Source organism: Otolemur garnettii, unplaced genomic scaffold, assembly GCF_000181295.1.
Source record: "Otolemur garnettii isolate 467f Iridium unplaced genomic scaffold, OtoGar3 scaffold00141, whole genome shotgun sequence".
Classification (NCBI taxonomy): Eukaryota; Metazoa; Chordata; class Mammalia; order Primates; family Galagidae; genus Otolemur; species Otolemur garnettii.
Genome location: NW_003852536.1, coordinates 1,426,198 through 1,446,031, shown reverse-complemented (window position 1 = coordinate 1,446,031; position 19,834 = coordinate 1,426,198).

The following is a 19,834-nucleotide window of genomic DNA, read 5'->3' as shown; positions in this document are numbered from 1 at the left end:
AAGAATTACTATCTGGTGAAGGAAATGTATTTGTGAAGAGGGAATAAAAATGAAAAAACCAGGAAACATGCTGCTGATGGGGGTGGAAATGATCTTACTCTTTCCTTTCATGTGTCAGACACTATTAGAAACAAGAGTAAAATTCTGTCCAAGCCACCTGCAGAACAACTGAACAGGAATCTTAAAAGGAACCTTTTCTTACAGCCAGAGTTCTAGTAATTATTATCTAATAATTATTACTTTTCACTTCTAGTTAGTACTTCCGACATTAATAGCTGACAGGTCTTTTTTAGCGGGGAAAGCTTCTCTGCAAGAGCCTTCAAAATTGAAAGTCCAAATTGCCCTGAATTGAAAACCTTCTGACAAAGAAAACGACAGTCCCTGGTGGCTTCACCAGTAAATTCTATCAATCATGTACATAAGAAACAACACGCATACTTCAGAGTACTATTTAGAAAGAGGAAGAGGCTTGACACCGTAGCTCAGTGAGTAGGGCACCGGCCACATACACCCAGGCTGTCGGGTTTGAGCCTGGCCTGGGCCAGCTAACAACCACAACTGCAACCAAAAAATAGCTGGACATTGTGGCTGGCACCTGTAGTCCCAGCTACTCAGGAGGCTGAGGCAAAAGAATCACTTAAACCCAAGAGTTTGAGGTTGCTGTGAGCTGTGATGCCACTGCACTCTACTGAGGGTGACATAATGAAACTGTCTCAATTTTTAAAAAGTTAAAAATGCTGAGTATTAGTCAAGGCAATGCAAATTAAAACAATGAGATGCCAGTATACATCCACTAAAATGACTAAGATTTTAAAATGTGGCCTTACAGGAACACAAGGGTAGTTCAGCATGAAAAAAATCAATGTAATACACAAAGGAGGGAAAATTAACATGATTATCTCAATGGATGCCAAAAAGGCATTTAACATCTTTTCATGATAAAAAATCTGAATAAACTAGGAATGGAAGGGAACCTCCTCAAGGCGATAAAGGATATTTCTGAAAACCCCAAAGATGACACCTTAATGGTGGAAGACTGGAAGCTTTCACCCTTAGATCAGGAACAAGACCAAGATGCTGCCTTTCATCACTGCGGTTCAACACCGTACTGGAAGTCCTAGCCAGAGAGCTCAGAGGGGAAAAACAAAAGGCATCTGCTATGGTTTGAAAAACATGTTAGAAACAATCTGTAGCACAGCGGTTTTGGGGGTAGGGCCTAATGGGAGGTGTTCAGGTCTTGAGGGCTCCACCTGGATGAATGGACTAATGCCGATTGTAAAAAAGAGCTTGAGCCTGCGTGTTTGAACTCCTGCTCTCTCCCTTTCACCCTTTCTTTGCCTTTCTACCACAGGATGACAGCAAGAAGGCTTTTGCCAGATACTGGCTCCTCGGTCTTGGACTTCCTCAGGTTCCAGAACCATGTGCCGATGTGGGATAGAGCAGAGGATTGAAAGTGCTAGGCACCAGGACAGAGTGATCTGGACAGAATCCAAGCATCGCTGCTGGCCCTGAGCACTGAGAACAATACTCAGATACAGTAGAGACAGCACACTGTCCTAACCCTAAGTTATATTTAACACTGATAAGAAAAAGGTAAGACAGAAGTGCAGTGAACAGAAGGTGTTACGAGTTAAATCATGCAGTTAAAGAAAAAGTTATTTTTTAACCTTGACTCTCTCTTTGAAGCTTTCTGCTGTGCTGTATTTTTTTCCTGCCTGACTTCAGTAAAAGCCTGGGAGGATCATGGGGAGCCTTGTCTCTCCCTGCAGGGGGGCTTGTTGCTGCTGGCCTCCCCGGATCCCTTCAGTTCAATGCAAATGGACTGCATAGGTGTTAATTATTTTGTGTGGAGTTGCACTGACAAGCCAATAAATTTCTGTTCCTTGAAAATTACCCACTTTGTAGCATTCTGTTGTAGCAGCACAAAACAAGATAGCATTAAAATTGGAAAGGAAGAAGTTAGACTGTTTACATATGACATGTTCCAATGTAAGAAAGTGCCTAAAAATCCACTAGAAAGCTACAAGAGCTTCTAAACAAATTCAGCCAAGTTGCAGGATACAAGATCAATACACAAAAATCACCTTTTTCTATGCATCAGTAATTAACAATCCAAAAAGGAAATTAAGGCAGTTGCATTTATAATAGAATTTAAAAGAAGAAAATACCTAGGATTTTTAGCCAAGGAGGTGAAAGACTTGTACACTGAAAACTTTAAAACATTGATGAAAGAAATTAAAGAAAACTTCTAATGGAAAGCTAGCCCATGTTTATGTATACAGAAAGACAATTTTAAGATATTAATACTACCCAAAGCAATCTACACTTTCAAGGTAATCCCCATCAATATTCCAATACAAGAATATTCTTTTTCATTACAAGAATGAAAAGGAAAAAGTTGGAGGACCCACACTTCCCAATTTCAAAACTTTCTACAAAGCTACAGTAGTCAAATCAGTGTGATACTGGCATAAGGATAGACATATGGACCTATGGAGAGTCCAGAAATTAACTCACATCTTTGGCTGGCTCATTTTTGATGAGGGCGTCAAGTCCAATCAATAGAGAAAGGATCCTGGGTCCAATAGCTCATGCCTGTGACCCTAGCATGATTACAGGGGAGGCCTAAGAAGGAGTATCGCTTGAGCTCTGGAGTTGAGACCAGCCTGAGCAAGAGTGAGACCCCATCTCTACTAAAATAGAAGAATTAGCTGGATGTTGTGCTGGGCACCTGTAGTTCAGCTACTTGGGAATTAAGGCATGAGGATTGTTTGAACCCAAGAGTTTGAGGTTGCTGTGGGCTATGATGACACCTCGCACTCAACCCCAGGGCAACAGAATGAGACATTGTCTAAAAAAAAAAAAAAAAGAGGACCAGCCATGGTGGCTCACACCTATAATCCTGACTCTAGGAGGCTGAGGCAGGTAGATTGCCTAGTCCCTGGTTCAAGAACAGTCTGAGCCAGAGCAAGACCTAGTCTCTAAAAATAGCTGGGCATTGTGGTGGGCACCTGTAGTCCCAGCTACTTAGGAGGCTGAGGCAAGAGAATCACGTGAGCCCAAGAGTTTGAGGTTGCTATGAGCTATGATGTCACAGCACTGTACCAAGGATGACAAAGTGAGACTCTTGTCTCCATAAAAAAGGGAAAGAATATTGTGTTCAACAGATGGTGTTGGGACAACCGTGTCCCACATGCAAATGAATGAAGCTGGACCCCTGCCTCATACCACATACAAAAATTAATCCCAAATGGATTAACAACCTAAATAAAACCATAGCACTTAGAAGAAAACATAGGAATAAATCTCCATAAATGTGTATTTATCAGTGGATTCTTAGATATGAAACAAAGCCTAAACAACAACAACAAAATAAACATTGGATATCATCAAGATTTTTTTTTTAATTTGTACATTAAAGAACATTATCAAGAAAAAGAAAAGCCAACCCACAAAATGGGAAGAAGCCTTTACAAACTATCTGATGAGGGTTTAATATCCAAGTGGAGAAAAAACAATGACTCGACAAAAAGATAAGCCAATTTAAAAATGGGCTAAGAGCTGAAATGCACATTTCTTCAAGGAAGATCACGGCCAACAGACACACAAAAATATCCTCAACATCATCGATCATTAGGGAAATGCAATCAGAACCAAAATGAGATTAGTGAAATGATACATGCTACAGTGAGGATGAATATTGAAAGTATTATGCTGGGTGAAGTAAGCCAGATACAGAAGAACAAACATTATGTTATTCCACTGACATGAAATACCTTTAATAGACAAATTCGAAGAGTTGGAAAGTAAATTTGAGATTACCAGAAACTGGAGGAACAGGAAAATTGGGACTTATCCCTTCATTGTTACAGTGTTTCTGTTTGCGGTGATGAACAATTTTGGAAAATTGGCTTGGCATCTGGAATACAGTGGTTATGGCACCAGCCACATACACTGAAGCTGGCAGGTTCGAGCCCGGCCCAGGCCAGCTGGACAACAGTGACAATTGCAACAAAAAATAGCCAGGCGTTGTGGTGGCGCCTGTAGACCCAGCTACTTGGGAGGCTGAGGCAAGAGAATCGCTTAAACCCAAGAGTTTGAGGTTGCTGTGAGCACTCTACCAAGGGTGACAAAGTAAAACTGTCTCAAAAAATAAAAAAGGATGTTTTGGAAATAGATGGTGGTGATGATTGCACAACATTGAATGTACTTAGGCCACTGAATTATACACTTAAAAAATGGTTAAAATGGCAAATTTTGTATTATATATTTTTGTTTTTTTTTGTTGTTTTGAGACAGAGCCTCAAGCTATCCCCCCTGGGTAGAGTGCAGTGGCATCACAGCTCACAGCAGCCTCCAACTCCTGGGCTCAAGCGAGTCTCCTGCCTCCACCTCCCAAGTAGCTGGGACCACAGGCGCCTGCCACAACGCCTGGCCATTTTTTGGTTGCAGCCCTCATTGTTTGGTGGGCCCAGGCTGGGCCAATAAAGTTGGTTTACAAAATGTGTTCAGTTTGTCACTTTGTGGGATCTCAAAGTAACACGAGGGGTAAGGGAATCCCTCCTTAAAGGGATACCTAATTCCCTTTCACTGTTGCTTCACTGGGTTAGAAAAATAAATGGTGGTGACCTTCAAGTACCAGTCGTCATTTGCATTAAGACCTAACTGCTCAACTAGGTAGCCTTGCAATAAGCTCCCTAGTTCAAAGTGCCTTGATTTCCATTTTCACAGCTTTTAGATCCCTCTAGTTTCTTCTGAAATGTTGAGATAGCAATTTAAAAATTATGCTTTTTTTCTACTTGATGCAGCAGTCCAAATTCCAAACCCAATCTAATTATAGATATTCAGTAAGGACACCCGATCTCCCTCTGGCCAGAATGCATTGATCAAAAGTGAGCTTTCATGATCTTATTGCTTTTCTTAATTGCCTTGGATCAAGGGTCAGGAAGGAGATAGGCACTTAGGGAGTAGAGGCAGCTTACATCATTCATCAGAATGACGACAGCCCGTAAATGGCTGGTTCTTATTTCCCAAGTACAAGACTGGGTGGTTGACAAGATGCATAAAACAAAGAAGAAAAAAATCCTTGCCTAAGCTTCCAATCTGGGTAGGAACTTGTTTCAAAAGTGACTGTAAATGGTAATCTGCCCTTCCTTTTCCCATTTTATTTTTTTCTTGAACGGGAAAACTAAATTATTGGAATAGGAGTATTCATTTGGTCAACCTTGGAGAGGAAACTTTGAGGATATAGGATAGTTGATGGTAAGAGCTGAAAAAGAGAAGCAGTCCCTAGGACTGGGATCCTGATGGATGATATCTCATTAACTGGGTGTTTAGCCTCCTATTTGGACATCAATTTCCTCATCTATAGAATTTCTAAGATAACTTCAGACTTTAAGATATTCTGATTCTTTGAATATTCAAAAGTATTCTACTTTCCATCATTAAGAAAAAACAGTTTGGATGTTTGCATTTGGTGGGTGTTATAATAATTAGATTGGATGGGATACCTTGCGGCTGTAGGTGCAGATGAGAAGTACAATGTACTAATCTAGCTATATATTTTGAAGTGCCCCCTGTGTCTGTAGCCCCCTTCTAAGGAAGAGCCTGGAACAGATGGTTTCTTCTCAATAAGGTCTGGTGTTTTGTATTACATTACCCTGCAAGCCTAGCCATAGTTGATTAGATTGGGAGATTGATGCCTCAGCCTGAGGTACTCAGGATAATGACCTAGATGAAAATGGGGATTCTTTGGGGAGTTCTTTTCTCCAGAAGAGTCGTCAGGAATTTTTATAGATGGTATCTTCCCAAGCAGGTCACCTCTCAGATAATTGGAATCTAGGGCACAAAATCTGCGCCCAGCCCTGGCAATAGGGAGCAGAAGCTCCAGCGTAAGGTTCTCTACCCTAGAGAACCAGGAAGTCTTGCTCTTGAGAATCACCAAGAACAATAACCCAAACATTCCATTTCCAGAAGACCTGGTACAGGGAAAGAATATCCTTTATTGTAACTGTTCCTGAGGCAAGGTGACCTTGGAAAGAGTCTATTCCCAGCAAATCAAGACCAAATGTGCTACCTGAGTGCAAGCACTGTCTGGTTCTTCAGAATCATGTTATTTTACACCAGTAAGTCAGCACAGACACTAATTTGCTCTGCTGTGTGAGAAAAGAAGGGAAGATCTGAGGAGTTCCAGTGATTTACTTAAGAGCAAGAGAAACAGAGCTAATTGAAAGACTTTCCACTTCTAGTTGAGATGCTAAAATACCTACCAGGCATATTTCCTGAGATTGCCACTGCATCTTTCTTGCCCTGCTCTTCTAGAGCTTTGCAGTATGACTCTGGATCATAATATGGAAAACGCAGAGGCAGTTCCTACAGATCTGCAAGCCACAGGCAGTGAAACGTTGGTGTATACTTGTCTCCTGTGCTCCTGCCAGTCTCCCTGGGGGATCCCAGTGAGAATCCAGAGGGTTTCCCTGCAGACCTGGGCAAGCACTCAGTGCCTCAGGTGCCAGAAAAATACATGGGATGTGCACTAAAAATTATTTATCTGAAATTCAAATTTAATTAGGCATCCTGTTATATATATATATGTATATATTATATATATATATATACACACACATATATATATGCATATATATTTTAGAGACAGAGTCTCACTTTGTCACCCTCAATAGAGTGCTGTGGCATCACAGTTCACAGCAACCTCTAGCTCTTGGGCTTAGCCAATTCTCCTGCCCCAGCCTCCCAAGTAGCTGGGACTACAGGCGCCCTGCCACAACGCCCAGCTATTTTTTTGTTGCAATTTGGCCGGGGCTGGGTTCGAACCTGCTACCCTAAGCATATGGGGCCAGTGCCCTACTCACTAAGCCACAGGCACTGCCAGGTATCCTATATTTTTGTTTGCTAATCTGGCAATCCTATCAGTACCACATAGCTGAGGACTGAGAGAAAGGGTTGTCAGGGTCAGAGGAGCAGAGGGGATGGGTCACCAGGAGCTCCAGGGAGCAACTTGCAGCTGTCTTTCAGAGTTTCCTAAGTTTCCCAATGTCTTGTGTCTGTAAACAGAAGACATGGCTTCGGTATGGTATGTGTGCAAAGGGGCAGAATGCAATCAAAACATGCTGGCATTTGTGGCACTCAAAACTCTGAGTCTGTAGAATTAAAACTGTTTTTAATGTTCACAAAAGTGAGGATTTAATCCTAGCTTAGAATGTAATGAACAAGCTAGCCACAGTGGCTCATGTCTGTACTCCTAACAATCTGGGAAGCTGAGGTGGGTGGATTGCTTGAGCTCACAAGTTCAAGACCAGCTTGAGCAAAAGCAAAACCCCATCTCTACTAAAAATAGAAAAACTGAGACAAGAGGATGGCGTGAGCCCAAGAATTGGAGGCTGCTATGAGCTATGACGCCATGGGGCACTCTACCCAGCGTGACAGCTTGAGATTCTATCTCAAAAAAAAAAAAAAAAAAATGAAATGAACAAAAATTAGTACTCGACCTGAAATCAAAAGTCTTCCAAATATAGTCCTGTGTGCTGTTTTTCTTGTAAGATGTTGGTCCAAATTCATAGAACTGTGTGTTTCTCTCCTGGTTTTCAGATAGCACCAGCTAAAAACACAAAATGTGAGATATAGCCTATGATACCCAGTTAGTTTTCGCTCTCAGGTCATGTTATTTGTATTCAGGCCTTGTTCCTCATATGAGATCGCTGGCTGCAGCTAGCCAACGCTCAATAATTCATTGTGAGAAAAGATGGCTTTTCGGTTTGGTGCATTCTCTGGCTTAGCTTCGCAATTGCCTCTGCTTCTCAGCAACAGCTATTAGTCCTCCGCCCTGTTGTTTCCACTCACTGAGACCAGCTCCTCTTGATGGGAGGTTTGGTCTGGGTCTGACCTTCTCTCAGGAACTGCAAACCCCATTTTTTGTTGTTGTTTAAAATCATTACTCATAAATAGACGTGCATTAGCATTAGCTGTGGCCAAAATCCATCTGGTCTCTTCCCTTCTGGGTAGGATAATAAATGTGCTGCAGGGAAGGAAGGGCAGGGCAGGGCAGCAGTGAGGCGGTTGCTGGGGGCCTCAGCCTTTTGTGTGCAGGAGGCAAGGCTCCTTGTAACAGAACAAAAGTGACCTCCCTGGAGTTCCTTGGGCACCTTGGGAAGAAAAAGTAGGTTCTAAACCTGTTTCCCTACAGATCTGCAAAATATCTTGGGTTGGTCAGAGGAAAAAGCAAGTAAGAAAAAATAGAGGGAAAAGCAATGAAAGATAGCAGGTTTTTAGACACCATGCATATTGGCGTGTGCCTGCGCTAGTCTTTTAGCTGGTCTGGCAGGCAGGGCATAAACACTTTAAGGGATAAACCATTAATTAACAATAAACACAAATGGAAAATGTGGAAGGAGGTAAAAGAACAAAAATCCCAAAATGGAGGCCTGGGGGAGGGCAGGGCCTAGGAGAGAAGGGAGCTACTGGTCATCAGCAGGCCTCTGCCCTGTGCCTGTTCCCTTCCCCAGCAGCCCAGGGGTGGCTCTCCTGGGGACCGTCCTCAGCAGCCCTTCTGTGACCTCATGTGCTGACTGTTGTCTCAGCTACCAGAGTGGAAAGTGCAGTCAGCAGCTGCTGTTATTTCTGCCTCTGTTTATGGGATATATTTCTTTGTCCTTCCTTGCAGGTCTAATTTCGTTTTTTGGTTTTTTGGACATAAAAAGTTTATTTTATGTTAGAGAAAGGAAAGAGAGTGGAGGGAGAAGAGATGAGAAAGAAGAGGGCAGACAGCGGAGAGAGGGAAAGCTCCAGGCCCGGTTTCTGATGGTGGTGTTTTTTCCCCCACAACACTTTTCTATAGTGTTTTTGGTTCTTCTGTGGAACGCTATGGGAAAGATGAAAGAATTTGTTGTTGTTGTTATTCCAACAAGGACAAATAGGCAAGTCAGAAGCCTGTCTTCAGTTCCTGGTGCCTTCCTGCTTGCCTCTTGCCTCAGAAACCAGGCATTGGACAGTGGTTTCCTTGGTAACGTTTCTTACATCTACAGACAGTGATGAGGAAGTGATGTGCTTTGTTTTTCGTATTTTCTAATAAATTGCCAAGAGAATTAATGACTTGCCATTTTAAGTCATGGCATCTTTTCTGTCTGTTCACCGAGTTGCCGGCTGCCGCTGATCACTGAGGGCTGCCGGCCCCTCACCCTTGAACAAGGCTGGTGCCCTGCAGCCCGAATTCCTGATGTTAATGAACCCAAGGACTCTCCCTCCTCCCCTGTCTGAGGAGTATTGATGCCATAACAGGGTAAAGGTCAGCAGGGACCCTCTGGGTAGAGGATGGATGGCCCACAGGCAGCTTACAAGGTGGACACCAGGCTGGAGGGGTGGGGAACAGAGAAAAGACGCTTGGAAGACGCAAAGGGAATTCTCAAACGTTTAAGTGCAGAGCTTAACATGGTTTAAGAGCTCCCAGCCAATCAGAGCCTGATTCCTGCTCCTCTCCGCCAATATGAGCTTGCACCACTGCCTCCTCCCACCTCCAGCTCTTTCCAATCAGAGCCAGGTTCCCCTCTCCTCTCTACCAATCAAGGCTGCAGACAAAGAATGATCTTATCAAAGTCCACGTGGATTGGCCCATAGCTTGTAGCTTGATGGGAAGTCTCTGCCTGGAAGGCTGGGTCTCTAACTCTGTCTCTATGTATCTATCATTTTGAAGAGGAAGGAGAGAAAGAAGAGCTAAGGGATAGGAGGAAAAGGCAGAGTAGGGCAATCTTGAAGGGCGGGCTTAAATTTAACAAGTGTTTTTTAAGACACTTCCATTCCTATGTGGGACTCAAAACTGAAGTGCAGGTAGAGGAAATGAGTCAGCGGGGAACCTCCCTCCCTGGCACAGGTGTCCGAAGAGCACAGATTCTCTGGGCTTTGTCTCTGGGCTTTGTGTCTCCCGCACCCTGGGCCTCAGGTTCCTATCTCATTCCTGTTGTTTTCTCCTTGGAGTCCTTTGGATTGACGCTGCTTGACTGTGTTTGGCTTGGCTCTGATCCTGCTTCTTTCAGATTTCTCTCTGCTCCCAAGAAGACAGATTAATGGAGGGCCCGCCAGGCAGCTCACCACTTCACCAGCCAAGAAAGTCTAAAACACACAGGAATAAATTGAAAACATGATTTCATTTTAATTCAGGTGGTCACGGGACTCCGTCGGAGCGGTTAAAAGAAAATTGATCCTAATCCCATTCAGTGAGTGGAATTTATTTTTCGCCATCTAAGCCCAAATCAGAGCAACTCTGAAGAGCATTCCAGCGACAGATACCCCTGTGGGTTGGCTGAGGCTTTCCTTGGGCCTGTACTCAGCTTTTCCCTGTGCCCATTCCTGCTCTGCCTCCTCTCTCCCGCAGGCGGTGGTCTCGGGGAACTCGTTTATAAACATCCTACATACCAAACTCCACCATGGGATCTGCTCCCCAGGGAAATCAGCTTGCAAAGAAATCGTGCTGCTTCTCTCCTCTGTACTAGTGCTGTCGCCCTTGTGGAGCCGCATTCAGAATTTGGACTAATTTGGTCAATCTATAAAGCGTTCTATTCATCAAAGCTGCCAAAATGTAATAGACATCCTTTAAAGGTGAGGTCATCTTCAAAGAAGAGATGTTAAAAAAAAAACCAAAAATCTAGGAGGGCGCCTGTGGCTCCAAAGTGTAGGGTGCTGGCCCCATATGCCGGAGGTGGAGGGTTCAAACCCAGCCCTGGCCAAAAACTGCAAAAAACAAAACAAACAAACAAACAAAAACTGACTATTGGAAAGATGAGGAATGAGTGAAAGGGTGAAATCAGGAACTCTAAAAGCAAGTGGCCTGGATGTCCTTCAGGACATGTCCTTCCCATTCTGGGAAGCTGACGGTGGTGGACTGAACTCAGGTGTTCAAAACCAGCCTAAGGAAGAGTGAGACCCTATCTCTACTAAAAATAGAAGAACTAGCAGGGCCTAATGGCACAGACCTGTAGTCCAAGCTACTGAGAAGGCTGAGGCAAGAAGATCGCTTGAGCCCAAGAGGTTGAGGTTGCCGTGATCTATGACAGCATGGCACTCTACCCAGGGTGACAGAGTGAGACTCTGTGTCAAAAAGAAAAATCTTAACACTGCCAGGGTTATTTACCTGTCAGCACACATCTGACCTGATATTATCATAAAAGACTAAATTCAGTATTTAACTACATAAGACAAGGTTGGTCAAGATTAAATGTAAAGGTGCAAACATACAGTTAGGGAATTTTAACTGCTAAATAAGAAGCCAGTTAAATAATACTGCCTTCTGGCTGGGTGGGTTGGCTTACTCCTGTAATCCCAGTACTTTGGGAGGCTGAGGCAGGAAGATCCCTTGATGCCAGGAATTCAAGACCAGCCTGAGCCAAGAGTGAGACACTGTCTGTACAAAATATAGAAAAATTAGCCAGGTGTGGTGGTACACGCCCATAGTCCCAGCCACTTGGGAGGCTGAGGCAGGAGGATCACTTGAATCCAGGAGTTTGAAATTGCAATTAACCCTGATAATACACCCAGGCAACAGAGCAAGATCTTATCTCAAAACAAAAACAAAAAAACTCTGCCTTTAGAAATTTAGCAGCTGTGGATAGATATCATTATACCTACTCTATCCAGGTAGAAAGAAGCCAGAGCACACACATACATTTATACCCATCTATATTCACACACAGTATTTGTTTACATACCCAAGGGACAAGGAGAGTTTCTAGAGATATTGTGACAAATGAATTTTCTGGGGATATTGTCTGAGTACAAAAAGGATAATGCTACTATGGTAGCTTTGCCTCTTTCACTTAGTCGATATTCATTTATTCATCCATTCAAATAATATTTACTGGATTCCTGGCTTGGTGCCGACCATATACACCAAGGCCAGCGGGTTCAAACGCAGCCCGGGCTGGCTAAACAACAATGACATTGCAACAACAACAAACAAATAAATATATTTATTTATTTATTGGAATCCAGTTACACAGGAAGGCTAAGTGCTGTGCTAATTGATTTGGGAAGAACAGACCTGACTCAAGTCCAAACCACACTCCTACAGAGGGGATGTTCTGCAGACGCATAAGCTGTGTGTGAGCTTTGTCGTCACAAGGAGCAGCCTCAAGGCCAAGCTCTATTCTGTGCCAGCTGGGTGACCTTGGACGAGTCACTCAACCTCTTTAACTCCCAGTTTCTCATTTATGAAATGGGGGAAACAGCCACACTGACCTTGTTTGGTTGGCATCACCATGTGGTAGTTTGGTGAAGCTTTTGCTTCACCTTTTATAACTGTCACCAGCATTCTCCAGAGTCATCTTTAATAAGTGTGAAATCTAAGTAAAAACAGCATCTTTTCTTGGCACTCGTATCATCTCCTTAGGATTAGATTGTAGCCTGTCAGTCCCTTCTATAGAGAAATCTTTTCTCCCCTTTCATCTTTCATTGACATGATCATTTGACGTATTTAGGGGATCCAAAGCAATATTTCAATACTTGTACACAACGTGCAATGATCAGATCAGGGTAATCAGCATCACCCCAATCACTTATCATTTCTTTGTGTTGTGAAAATTCAAATCCCCTCTTCTAGGTCTTTTGAAGATATGCATTAAGCTATAGGTGACCATATTTACCCTATGTTGCTGCGAACACCAGAACGCCTTCCCCCAATCTAGCTGTGATTTTGCACCCATTAATCTAAGCCTTTCCTGGGGTGTGGTAGAAGCTAAGGAAGGCGAAGAGGGAAGACTGGGCCTAAAATCCGAGGCATTCTTTTTTTTTTTTTTAGGGAAAGGCAATAAAGTCCCACTTTATTGCCCTCAGTAGAGTGCTGTGGCATCACAGCTCACAGCAACCTCCAACTCCTGGGCTTAGGCAATTCTCTTGCCTCAGCCTCCTGAGTAGCTGGGACTACAGGTGCCTGCCACAACACCCGGCTATTTTTTTGTTGCAGTTTGGCCGGAGCCAGATTCGAACCCACCATCCTTAGTATATGGGGCCGGCACCCTACCTACTGAGCCACAGGCACCACCCAAATCGAAGCATTCTTACAAAGACAGACTGAAGATGTTGAGGTTGGTATTCTGTAGTTGGTGAGCAACTACCGAAACATTTGAAGCTGATAAATGAGATGGTCAGTAGTGCTTCAAAGAGATGGTTCAGGTAACAGCTTTTAGTAACATCACTGAAAATGGGGGATGAGGCCAACTGCAGGGGCTCTCACCTGTAACCCTCGCAGTCTGGGAGGACAAGGTAGGTAGATTGCTTGAGCTCTAGAAATCAAGATCATCCTGAGCAGGAACAAAACTCGGAGACTCTGTCTCTACTAAAACTAGAAAAAAAAACAAAACAAAACTAGCTGGGTGTTGTCATGGTAACCTATAGTCCCAGCTACTCAGGAGGCTGTGGCAAGAGAACTGCCTGAGCCTAAGAGTTTGAGGTTGCTGTGAGCTATGATACTACGGCACTCTACCCAGTGGGACAGAGTCTCAAATAAAAAATAAAAAGAAAAGAAAATGGGGGATGAATTGGAGTAGGGAGGGAGGAAAGGTTGGAGACCAGTAGGGAACAGATGATGCAATCCGTCCAGAGGGAAAAGAGTGGCCGGGAGGCTGGCAAGAAGGATGGAGAAGGAGAAACCTACCAGGAAGATGTTCTGCAGCAGGACTTGGTGGACAGTTAGTGGTCATGAGCAAGAGGGAAAAGGAAGGGCGGTACCTGTGGCTCAGTGAGTCGGGCACTGGCCCCATACACCGAGGGTGGCGGGTTTAAACCCAGCCCCAGCCAAACTGCAACAAAAAATAGCTGGGAGTTGTGGTGGGCACCTGTAGTCCCAGCTACTCGGGAGCCTGAGGCAAGAGAATCACCTAAGCCCAGGAGTTGGAGGTTACTGTGAGCTGTGATGCTACAGCACTCTATTGAGGGCGATAAACTGAGACCCCAACAAAAAAAAAAAAAAAAAGAGGGAAAAGGAAGTGGAATGTGTCATGGGCGTTTCTGCCAGAAATGGAAGTAGAGAAATAAGGAAGAGGGGCTTGGAGGAAGAGGGAGGTGTTGAATTTAACATCAGAGATGTTGGCAGGAATTAATGAGATGGCCAGACATCCCAAAGGAGATGTTTAGCAGACATGGAAACAGTCCAGATCTCAGGATTGAGTCCCTGGCTAGAGATGAAAACTTGGGAACCAGCCCAGAGACCAGGGTGCCGAAGCAGGGCAGAAAAGACAGATGGTGGACCATGTAGCCACAGCAAGGAAGCAGATGGTGGGGAACAAGCCAGGGACAGAGAGGAGAGGTGACAGACTTAGCATTCATTCATCTGTCCAGATATGAAGTGCATTAAAATTTGCCCCAATAGTCTAGAAGCTCAAGCCCCTGGGGGAGGCCAAGAGTGCAGACATGCTAGAGGGCTCTGGGGCCCAGACTGGGAGGTTTAACTTCAGCACTTTAGGGCTCCAGGCCAGGTGAAGCAGGGATCCTCCAGAGGTTAACAAAACAAAATAAATCAAAGGACAATGGACAGAGAGTCTTGGACTAGGAAAGCTGTGAGATCAGAAGCCAGATTACAAGGGATAAGAAAAAAATTTGTTCTGCATATTTGAGGTTGAAAAAAAGTAGTAGGGGTGAGAACATAGGAATAAAAGTAGATTAGCAACTATTTTTTAAAAATAATGTCCAGTTTGGGGGAGGTATCCTGAAGGTATGCTCAGGAAAGGCATTGCATGCATGTGCCTGCACGCACACACACAGACACACACACAGCTGGAGGAATTATTATTCTGGCTTATAGTTTGAAAAAATAGCAAAAGCCTTAAAGATGTTCACATGCCCGGGCAGCACCTGTGGCTCAGTGAATAGGGCACCAGCCCTATATTCCAAGGGTGGCAGGTTCAAACCCACCTCCAGCCAAACTGCAATTAAAAAAAAATAGCCAGGGGCGGCTCCTGTGGCTCAAAAGGGTAGGGCACCAACCCCATATGCTGGAGGTGGTGGGTTCAAACCCAGCCTCAGCCAAAAATGGCAAAAAAAAAAAAAAATAGCCAGGAGTTGTGGTGGGCGCCTGTAGTCCCAGCTACTCAGGAGTCTGAGCAGGAGAATTGCCTAAGCCCGGGAGTTGGAGAGTTGGAGGTTGCTATGAGCTGTGACACCACAGCACTCTACTGAGGGTGATAAAGTGAGACTCTTGTCTCTAAAAAAAAAAAAGTTCACACATTCTAATAAATAAGAAAAGTTTTCTACCTTTATTTTTAAGAGATGGAGGTCTCTGTTGACCAGTCTGGAGTGCAGTGGCATCATCATAGCTCACTGCAGCCTCCAACTCCTGGGCTTCAGTGATCCTCCTGCTTTGACCTCTCGAATAGATGAGACTATTCTATTCTTATCTATTCTACAGGGGCACCACCATGCCTGTGGGTAACTTTTCTATTTTTTGTAGAGAGAAGGTCTCATTCTGTTGCCCAGGCTGGTCTTGAATTCCTGGCCTCAAGTGATCCTCCCAAGCCTCAGCCTCTCAGAATGCTGAGATCACAGGCAAGCTGTGATCACTGGCCAGATTTCTATTAATATATGATGGTGCAAAATAGAAAACATTAAATGTCTAATAAAAATCAGTTAAAGACAACCATTCTGAGGTGGCACCATGCACTCAATAAAATATATATTTGAGAAACAGCATATGACCTATTAAATGAGAAATTATATTACAAAATGGTATATGCGGATACCATAAATTTTATGAGGACACACACACACACGGATATACACATACACCTGTACGCAAGAATTTAGGCATTAAAACGATTGTTAACAATGAATTGAAACATTGAGTGTTGAATGGTTATCTTATGGTAGTGGAATAGTATACAATTTTTTTTTCCATTTTATACCTTTTGAATTTTTTAAACTTTTCCAATAAATAAGTAATAAGTAGAAAATATTCAATTTGGAATTGAAAAGCAAGAGGACAGTAACAGGAGGGGACAGTGTGGTCAGGTGGAGGCGGGGATGAGAGAAGGCAAGTGGAAAGGAGGGACTGAGATGGGGCACACCCCCCAGAGGAGAGGGAGAAAGAGGCCAAGGGTCCAGGGGGAGGCATTGACCTTGGCAGAGAAGAGAGGGCAAGGGGACAGGGAGGAAAAGTCAGCGGATGCCAGAGGTCATTCTGAATGACACAGATTCTCTCTACCAGGTGTGAGGCTGGACAGTCACTGGCAGGGGGCAGAAGTAGGTGGAATGTGGGGAGGAGTCTGTGAGAAACAGCACAGAAGGGCAAGAAGTCCTCAAACAGGGGACCCGAAGAGGTCCCCTAGGCCCAGTGGTACAAATTTATAACCTAAGTCTGCCCCCTGGAAAAGGCCACTCCCAAGGGAGTAACTCTGGTCTTTGAATTTTATCCACTTACTGGTTCAGCGCTGGGAGCTCATTAACCAGCATTTTAAGCTGAGCGAAGACTCACTGTAACTCTATCTAATAGAGTTAGAGTAGACCTTCTTTTTATTCTGGAGGCATCCTCTCTTATTAAGTTCTGCCTTCTGCCGAAGGTGGGCGTCTCAGGAGAGGGCCTCAGCTCTGTCTTGCTCAGAACAGCCACCGCTTCCCGCCAAGAACTCAGAATTAGAACTAAATTGTGGCCTCAGCCCCTAAGTGGCCACAGCGGCCACTTCTTGCACCACCTTCTGTGGCCAAGGTTGTGGTTTCTCTCCAGCAGGCTTGAATGCCCGGGGAGACCTTGAAATGTCTTAGCAGCTAGGGCAGCACCCGCTCCCTATCCCCAACACCCGTATTTCCTAAATCTCACAGGTGGCAGGAGGATTATTTAGGGCATAGTTTGGGATTGTGGGACTATCCTTTCATTCATTATTTTACTCAGATATTATTACTATGCACCCAGCACGTTGGACTTCAGGGAGCCATAAGGTGGGAAGTCCCCCTTAAGGAGTAAGCTCCCTCAATTTCCACCTCGTCTTCCCTGGTAGAACTGAATTCTGCATTCCAGCTCTACCCCTATGCTAACTCCCTCCCACACCAGTTTCCCAAAGCCACCTCCCATTGCAAACCAGCAAGGACTCATTCCTCTCCAGGACAGAAAGGCAAGGTCAGTGCTGTTTATTCTTATGTGAAAACAAATGAAGAGGACTTCCGAGAGCACTTTGAAGCAATGGGAATCAGACCCCCCTGAGCCCACCACGGCTGCAGTACAAAACACCTGCCCCCGCTAGCTTGCACTGAACTGGCCTGTGCGCCCCCTGGCGCCTAGGCTGGGGTATTCCAATGCAGGTCAGTTGAAAGAACAGACAATTCAATAAATTATGCCAGCATAGATACGCATGGTTGTTTCTGTTTTATGACTCCTTAACTAAATTGGAAGGTTCTTGAGGCCAGGGAACCTAGCTGTTTTGACTTTGTAACCTGCTCCCTGCCTTCTCAGTAGATGTTTATTAGTAATCATGACAAGCCCCTTGGGGGTTAAAGGACTCTGATATAGAGACTGTTCCTGAAGTAGGCTCCAGCTTCTCTTCCCCAGGCAGCCCCTCTCCCCACACCCTCCCTCACACCCCTGCAGGCAATCTCATTTGTTATTTCTACAAGCCTGGTGGGGGGTCCCCAGAGCATCCTTCTCCAAGTCTGCCTGTGGCTTAGATGCACATAATGAGCCTTCCTAATGCCTAGAGAGTAGGTTCAACTGGAAATACAGATATGACTCATGGGTTGGATGACCTGTAATTTGTCACACAAATCAAGACACTATCATAATTACACCAGGACAGTAGGTGTGGACAGCACTGTTGCAGACAAAGTACATAAGACCACCCTACCAATGGGTCCCAGGGTCTGAAAGAGAGAAAACGGATGTTTTGAGGAAGGTGGAAACCTTGTAACGTTGGGAATAGAGCAATTCATTCATTTACCCTGGAGTGCCTCTGGGGAGCTTTCAAATAGCTCACACTGGCCTGAAGGCTGCAGGAAAGAGAAAGGTGTTGTCTGTAAACACGCAACTGTGGAATAGCTTCCCTCAGAGGAATTCTCAGCTCCTGTTTATTACCTCATATCTCCTCCTGCCCTCCTTGGCAGGTGAGCAGGGCCAGTGCAGATAGAGAGTTTGGAAGGTCTCAGATGGTGCAGATGTAACCCTTGGAGTTCTTGTGGAAAACAGTGTAATCTAGCAGGTGTCCCAGTCTCCAGGGGACAGCTCAGGAGCCCGAGCACCATGCTTGCCCCTCCTCACGTGTATGTGTGGGTGTGCTCCTGAGGGTTGGGCCTGTGAGGGGCTGGGAGCTAAGCGCTGAGTTCTCTCAGTGTGGCGGTTGACGCTCTGACATGTGGATTCTGGGAGCCTTACTGTACCTGAATGACAGAACTAGGAAGGAAATTAACTTTCATTAGAGGTCTGAAGCACCATCTCCCTTCTCAGGGCCCAGCTCAGGCTCAGGGGACACTTTCCACCAGGTTCTGGGTCAGTGCGTACAGCTTGACTTCTCACCCATGGGTGTAGAAGACCCCTCACAAGCTCAGAGTGACCCCACTGATGACTGTTGGGTGAGGACAACATCTTTGACCACTACAAAAAAAAAAAAGTAGTCAGTAACTGCAGAATTGAACTTTTTTTTTTGAGACTGAGGTTCACTATGTCACCCTCAGTAGAGTGCTGTGGCGTCACAGCTCACAGCAACCTCAAACTCTTGGGCTCAAGTGATTCTCTTGCCTCAGCCTCCCAAGTAGCTGGGAATACAGGTGCTCGCCACAACGCCTGGCTATTATTGCAGTTGTCATTGTTGGTTAGTTGTCCTGGGCTGGGCTTGAACCCTCCAGACTCGGTGTATGTGGCTGGCACCATAACCATGGTGCTACAGGTGCTGAGCCAGAATGGAGAACTTTTAACTTAAAAACAAAATTGAGGTTTAGGCCAGGCGTAGTGGCTCATGCCTGTAATCCTAGCACTCTGGGAGGCCAAGGTGGGTGGATTGCTTAAGCTCTGGAGTTTGAGACCGGCCTGAGCAAGAGTGAGACCTTGTCTCTACTAAAAATAGAAAAACTGAGGCAAGAGGACCACTTGAGCCCGAGTTGGAGGTTTCTGTGAGCTATGATGCCACAGCACTCTACCCAGGGTGACAGCTTGAGACTCCATAACAAAACAAAACATTCAGGTTTAAACGACTTTGGAGGATACAGAAGCAAAAATATCTCCTTACCTTACCACAGAAAAGGTTTACACATCCCCTAAGCCTCCTCATGTAATCTTTTTTCAAAGTGTGAGATATAATTCACACACTGCCACCTAAAAGTGTACAATTCATTGTTGTTTAGTGTATTTGTTTAGCCTGTGTTATCAGATTACCCTCAAAGTTATAATCATAGTATTTAAACATTTTTTTGCTATTTTCTTCATTTTGCCTAATTTCATCCTCATGTTTCTATGTAGGTGTCATATTTATAATTCTAAATCAGAGGCATGTTAGTCTGTCATGTCAATATTCTTCATTTATGTAAACATGAGCTTTCTACCTTTATCTATACTTTAATAATTAATAATATTCTCTCCACCAGGTGCAGTGGCTCATGCCTGTAATCCCAGCACTCTGGGAGGCTGAGGTGGGTAAATCACCTGAGCTCACAAGTTTGAGACTAGCCTGAGCCAGAATGAGACCCAGTCTCTAAAAATAGCTGGTGGGCACCTGTAATCCCAGCTACTTGGGAGGCTGAGGCAAGAGAATTGCTGGAGACCAAGAGTTTGAGGTTGCTGTGAGCTGTGATGCCATCGCACTCTACCCAAGGGGACAGCTAGAGGCCCGGGGCGGTTGACGCTCTGACATGTGGATTCTGGGAG